This window comes from Arachis ipaensis, chromosome B5 (assembly GCF_059453495.1).
Source record: "Arachis ipaensis isolate K30076 ecotype BB chromosome B5, ASM5945349v1, whole genome shotgun sequence".
Taxonomy (NCBI): domain Eukaryota; kingdom Viridiplantae; phylum Streptophyta; class Magnoliopsida; order Fabales; family Fabaceae; genus Arachis; species Arachis ipaensis.
The window spans coordinates 104,426,481-104,433,755 of NC_142440.1; the positions used below are offsets into that span (position 1 = coordinate 104,426,481).

Sequence of the window (7,275 nt, forward strand, 5' to 3'; positions counted from 1 at the left end):
CCACCATGGTATGATCATTCTTTTTTCAGTCTCAGTTTTATTTTATCATGTTCTATTCTTAGTTTTATTTTATTTTTACTAGTGTTCATTCATAATTTCTGCATATTCACCTGCATTCTGCATTTTTCATTCTGCATACACATAAAAAAAGGGCAAACCATGCGTGTGCGCAGGCCACGTGTGGGCGTCGATAGCAATCTCGCTCCCCCATCCAACGAACATAAAGTTATGATGGAATCGTGCAGCTGGTGTGCTATGCGCACAATTCGACCCACGCGTATGCGTCTATGACTCGTGCGCGTCATCTGCCACAAGGAAAATCCACGGGTACGCGTCAAGCACGCGCACGCGTGGATAGGGAAATTGGCATAAATAGCATTTTGGACAGAAAGTTGTACTGCCCCTACGCTGGAAATGTGCTAGAGGCACAAGATCATCCACGCGTACACGACCCTGACGCGTGCGCGTCCCTGACGCGTGCGCGTCCTTTTGCTCCCAAGGCCACCTACGCGTACGCGTGGGTGACGCGTGCGCGTCGCATGGCGAATACAGGTCTCACGCACACGCATGCCTTACGTGCTGATAAACCCATATTTTATGATTTATCTTGTGCTCAATTTGAGTGTTTTTATCAATTCTTCACCCACTTATTCATATGAATTGCATGATTTTACTTTTCCTTTCTTATTATGTGATAAGTGTGAAAACATGTTTCCTATGCTTTAAAAGTATTAATTTTAATTATCCTTTGTTACCATTCGATGCCGTGATTTGTGTGTTAAGTATTTTTAGGTCTTATAGGGCAGGAATGGCTTAAAGGACAGAAAAGAAACATACAAAAATAGAAAGGAAAGCACAAAAATGGAGTTTTGAAGAAAAGGCAGCGATGCGAACGCATGAACGACGTGAACGTGTGCCTAGCGCGAAATGGCACTGACGCGAACGAATGAACGACGCGGACGCGTGCCTTGAGCAGAACACAAATGACGCATACGCGTGACCGATGCGTACGCGTGACTAGGGAAAACTCTAAACCCCATGAACGCATGACCCACACGCACACGTGACGGATGCCACGTACAGGAATCTGTAGAAAATGCCCCCAGCGATTTCTAGACCCTTTTTCGGCCCAGATCCAAGCTAGAAACACAGAATATAAGCCAGAAAATGGAGGAATCAAAAGAGGACGTAATGACAACATTCATAATACACAATTTTAGGATTTAGATGTAGTTTTTAGAGAGAGAGTGATGAGCGGATAATTTATACGCTTTTTGGCAGTGTTTTTACATAGTTTTTAGTATGATTTAGTTAGTTTTTAGTATATTTTTATTAGTTTTTAAATAAAATTTACATTTCTGGACTTTACTATGAGTTTGTGTGTTTTTCTGTGATTTTAGGTAATTTCTGGCTGAAATTGAGGGACTTGAGCAAAAACCAGATTCAGAGGTTGAAGAAGGACTGCAGATGCTGTTGGATTCTGACCTCCATGCACTCAAAGTGAATTTTCTGGAGCTACAGAAGTCCAAATGGCACGCTCTTAATTGAGTTGGAAAGTAGACATCCAGGGATTTCCAGCAATATATAATAGTCCATACTTTGCTCGATTTTAGACAATGCAAACTGGTGTTCAACGTCAGCTTTCGGCCCTATTCTGGAGTTAAACGCCAGAAACAGGTTACAAACTGGCGTTTAACTCCAAGGAAGACCTCTGCACGTGAAAGCTTCAATGCTCAGCCCAAGCACACACCAAGTGGGCCCGAAAGTGAATTTTTGCATCATTTACTTATCTCTGTAAACCCTAGTAACTAGTTTAGTATAAATAGGACTTTTTACTATTGTATTTACATCTTTGGATCATCTTCAGATCATCTTTTGGATCTTTTGATCATGTTTTGATGTTTGAACCCTCTTTGGGAGGCTGGCCATTCGGCCATGCCTGGACCTTCATCACTTATGTATTTTCAACGGTAGAATTTCTACACACCATAGATTAAGGTGTGGAGCTCTGCTGTTCCTCATGAATTAATGCAAAGTACTATTATTTTTCTATTCAATTCGAGCCTATTTCTTCTCTAAGATATTCATTCGCACACAAGAACATGATGAATGTGATGATTATGTGACGCTCATCATCATTCTCACTTATGAACGCGTGCTTGACAAACACTTCCGTTTTACATGCAAACAAGCTTGAACGCATATCTCTTAGCCTCCTGATCTACGATCAGAGTCTTCGTGGTATAGGCTAGAATTATTGGCGGCCATTCTTGAGATCCGGAAAGTCTAAATCTTGTCTGTGGTATTCCGAGTAGGATCTGGGAAGGGATGGCTATGATGAGCTTCAAACTCGCGAGTGCTGGGCGTAGTGACAGACGCAAAAGGATTACTGAATCCTATTCCAGTATGATTGAGAACCGACAGATGATTAGCCGTGCGGTGACAGCGCATCTTGGACCATTTTCACTGAGAGGATGGAAAGTAGCCATTGACAACGGTGATGCCCTACATAAAGCTTGCCATGGAAAGGAGTAGGAATGATTGGATGAAGACAGCAGGAAGCAGAGGTTCAGGAGGAACAAAAGCATCTCTATAAGCTTATCTGAAATTCTCACCAATGAATTACATAAGTATTTCTATCCTATTTTATATTTTAATTATATTTTATTTATCAATTCACCATAACCATTTGAAATCCGCCTGAATGAGATTTACAAGGTGACCATAGATTGCTTCAAGCCGACAATCTCTATGGGATCGACCCTTACCATAGATTGCGAAGTTGTGACAAAGAACTAAAATTATGAACGTGCGTATTAAGTTTTTGACGCCGTTACCAAGGAATGAACGATCACGATTTTGCATACCAAGTTTTTGGCGCCGTTACCGGGGATTGTTCGAGTTTGGACAACTGAGGTTCATCTTGTTGCTCAGATTAGGTAATTTTATTTTAATTTTAAGTTTTTTTTATTTCTTATTTTCAAAAAATACAAAAAAAGTTTTCTTCTTTTTCGTTCTTCCCAAAATAATTTTCGAAAAAAAAACCAAAAAAATTAATAAAATCATAAAAACCAAAAAATTGTGTTTCCTGTTTGAGTCTAGTGTCAAATTTTAAGTTTAGTGTCAATTGCATCCTTTTTAATTTTTCTTAAAATTTTCGAAAATTCATGCATGTGTTCTTCATGATCTTCAAGTTGTTCTTGATGATTTTCTATGTTTGATCTTTAATTTTTCTTGTTTTGTGTCTTTTCTTGTTTTTCATATGTATTTTCAAATTGTTAGTGTCTAAAGTTTGAAAATTTCTAAGTTTGGTGTCTTGCATGTTTTTCTTTTCTTAAAAATTTTCAAAAATAAGTTCTTGGAGTTCATCTTGACATTCAAAGTGTTCTTGGTGTTCATATTGACATTTAAAGTGTTCTTGCATGCATCATGTGTTTTGATCCTGAATTTTCATGGTTTGAGTCTTTTAGTTGTTTTTCTCTTTCTTCACTAAAAATTCAAAAATAAAAAAATATTTTTCCCTTATTCTCTCATAAATTTTCGAAAATTTGGTTTGATTTAGTCAAAAAGTTTTTAAATTTAATTGTTTCTTATGAGTCAAATCAAATTTTCAATTTAAAAATTCTATCTTTTTCAAATTTTTTTTCAAAAATCAAATCTTTTTCAATTTTTCTTTCATAATTTCGAAATTTTCAAAATTTATTTTCAAAATCTTTTTCTTATTTCTATTTCATAATTTTTGAAATTAATGCTAACAATTAATGTGATTGATTCAAAAATTTTAAGTTTGTTACTTGCCTAGTAAGAAAGGTTCAATCTTTAAATTTTAAAATCATATCTTTTTGTTTCTTGTTAGTCAAGTAATCAACTTTAATTTTCAAAATCAAATCTTTTTAAATTTCTTTTTCAAATCTTTTTCAAAATAAATTTCTATCACATCTTCTTCAAAATCAATTTCAAAATCTTTTCTAACTTCTTATCTTTTCAAAATTGATTTTCAAATCTTTTTCAAGTAATCTTATTTTTTTGTTTGATTCTTATCTTTTTCAAAACTACCTAACTAATTTTCTCTCTCTAATTTTCGAAAATCACTAACCTCTTTCTCAAAATTTCTTTTCATTAACTAATTATTTTAAATTTTAATCTTAATTTTATTCCTTTTCATATTTTCGAATTTTAACTTTAATTTTAAATTAAAAACAAAAACAAAATTATTCTTATTTTATTTATTTAATTTTCGAATTCTTCTCTCTCTCACCCCCTTCTATTTATTTATTTATCTACTAACACTTCTCTTCTACTCAAAAATTTGAACCCAGTCTTCTCCTCTATGTTCAAACTTTTATCTTTTCCTTCTTCTATTCTTCTCTTTTTATACTTACATAAGGAATCTCTATACTGTGACATAGAGGATTCCATATTTTCTTTTGTGTTCTCTTCTTTTTCATATGAGCAGGAACAAGGATAAGAACATTCTTGTTGAAGCTGATCCTGAACCTGAAAGGACTCTGAAGAGGAAGCTAAGGGAAGCTAAAGCACAACTCTTTGGAGAAAATCTGACAGAAATTTTCGAAAAAGAAGGAGACATGGCCGAAAATAATAACAATTCAAGGAAGATGCTTGGTGACTTTACTGCACCAAATTCCAATTTACATGGAAGAAGCATCTCAATCCCTGCCATTGGAGCAAACAATTTTGAGCTAAAGCCTCAATTAGTTTCCCTGATGCAACAGAACTGCAAGTTTCATGGACTTCCATCAGAAGATCCTTTTCAGTTCTTAACTAAATTCTTGCAGATCTGTGATACTGTTAAGACCAATGGGGTTGATCCTGAGGTCTACAGGCTTATGCTTTTCCCGTTTGTTGTAAGAGACAGAGCTAGAATATGGTTGGACTCTCAACCTAAAGATAGCCTGAACTCTTGGGATAAGCTGGTCACGGCTTTCTTAGCCAAGTTCTTTCCTCCTCAAAAGCTTAGCAAGCTTAGAATGGATGTTCAAACCTTCAAACAGAAAGAAGGTGAATCCCTCTATGAAGCTTGGGAGAGATATAAGCAACTGACCAAAAAGTGTCCTTCTGACATGCTTTCAGAATGGACCATCCTGGATATATTCTATGATGGTCTGTCTGAATTATCAAAGATATCATTAGACCATTCTGCAGGTGGATCCATTCACCTAAAGAAAATGCCTGCAGAAGCTCAGGAACTCATTGACATGGTTGCAAATAACCAGTTCATGTACACTTCTGAAAGGAATCCTGTGAGTAATGGGACACTTCAGAGGAAGGGAGTTCTTGAGATTGATACTCTGAATGCCATATTGGCTCAAAATAAAATATTGACACAGCAAGTCAATATGATTTCTCATAGTCTGAATGGATTGCAAGCTGCATCCAACAGTACTCAAGAGGCATCTTCTAAAGAAGAAGCTTATGATCCTGAGAACCCTACAATAACAGAGGTGAATTACATGGGGGAACCCTATGGAAATACCTATAATCCCTCATGGAGAAATCATCCAAATTTCTCATGGAAGGATCAACAAAAGCCTCAACAAGGCTTTAATAATGGTGGAAGAAACAGGTTTAGCAATAGCAAGCCTTTTCCATCATCCACTCAGCAACAGACAGAGAATTCTGAGTAGAATCCATCTAGCTTAGCAAATATAGTCTCTGATCTATCTAAGGCTACTTTAAGTTTCATGAATGAAACAAGGTCCTCCATTAGAAATTTGGAGGCACAAGTGGGCCAGCTGAGTAAAAGAGTCACTGAAACCCCTCCTAGTACTCTCCCAAGCAATACAGAAGAGAATCCAAAAAGAGAGTGCAAGGCCATTACCTTACTTGGTGTGGCCGAACTTAAAGAGGAGGAGGAGGACGTGAATCCTAGTGAGGAAGACCTCCTGGGACGTTCACTGACCAATAAAGAGTTTCCCTTTGAGGAACCAAAGGAATCTGAGGCTCATCTAGAGACCATAGAGATTCCATTGAACCTCCTTTTACCATTCATGAGCTCTAATGACTATTCATCTTCTAAAGAAGATGAAGACATTACTGAAGAGCAAGTTGCTCAATATTTAGGAGCAATCATGAAGCTGAATGCCAAATTATTTGGTAATGAGACTTGGGAGAATGAACCTCCATTGCTCATCAAGGAACTAAATGCCTTGGTTCAGCAAACTCTACTTCAAAAGAAATAGGATCCTGGTAAATTCCTAATTCCCTTTAACATAGGCACCATGACCTTTGAGAAGGCTCTGTGTGACTTGGGATCAGGAATAAACTTAATGCCACTCTCTGTAATGGAGAAACTAGGACTCTTTGAGGTGCAAGCTGCCAGAATCTCATTAGAGATGGCAGACAACTCAAGAAAATAGGCTTATGAACTAGTAGAGGACGTGTTAGTAAAGGTTGAAGGCCTTTACATCCCTACTGATTTCATAATCCTAGACACTGGGAAGGATGAGGATGAATCCATCATCCTTGGAAGACCCTTCCTAGCCACAGCAAGAGCTGTGATTGATGTGGATAGAGGAGAATTGATCCTTCAACTGAATGAGGACAACCTTGTGTTTAAAACTCAAGGATCTCCTTCTGTAACAATAGAGAGTAAGCATGAAAAGATTCTCTCACTGCAGAGTCAACTAAAGCCCCCATAGTCAAACTCTAAGTTTGGTGTTGGGAGGCCACAACCAAACTCTAAGTTTGGTGTTGAACCCCCATATTCAAATTCTAAGTTTGGCGTTGGGCGGTCCCAACAATGTTCTGAACATCTGTGAGGCTCCATGGGAGCTCACTGTCAAGCTATTGACTTTAAAGAAGTGCTTGTTGGGAGGCAACCCAATGTTATTTAATTATATCTATTTATTTTCTATTATTATTTTATGTTTTTTTTAGGTTGATGATCATGTGGAGTCACAAAAACTACTGAAAAATCAAAAACAGAATGAAAAATAGCATTAAAAAAAGCTCATCTTGGAGGAAGAGCTTAAACGCCAGTAAGAAGCATCAAACTGGCGTTTAACGCCAGAAAGAAGCATAAAGCTGGCGTTAAATTCTAGAAACAAGCACCAGACTGGCATTTAATGCCAGAACAGAGCATGGAAGTGGCGTTTAACGCCAAAAACAAGTAGTAGTCTGGCGTTAAACGCCAGTATTACATACAAAGGGCATTTTGCACGCCTAATTGGAGCAGGATTGCTAAATCCTTGACCCCTCAGGATCTGTGGATCCCACAGGATCCCCACCTACCCCACCTCTTCTTCTCTCCTCTTC

The 7,275-nt window shown here is 37.3% G+C and overlaps 1 non-coding gene across 1 annotated transcript; it reads right to left on the reverse strand.

Annotated features, from left to right (window-relative positions):
- Positions 1-4,979: 4,979 nt before the first annotated feature.
- LOC148565231 (small nucleolar RNA R71) lies at positions 4,980-5,087 on the reverse strand. The gene has a single exon (XR_015885595.1). It is a non-coding gene; the product is annotated as a small nucleolar RNA R71 (small nucleolar RNA).
- Positions 5,088-7,275: the final 2,188 nt, after the last annotated feature.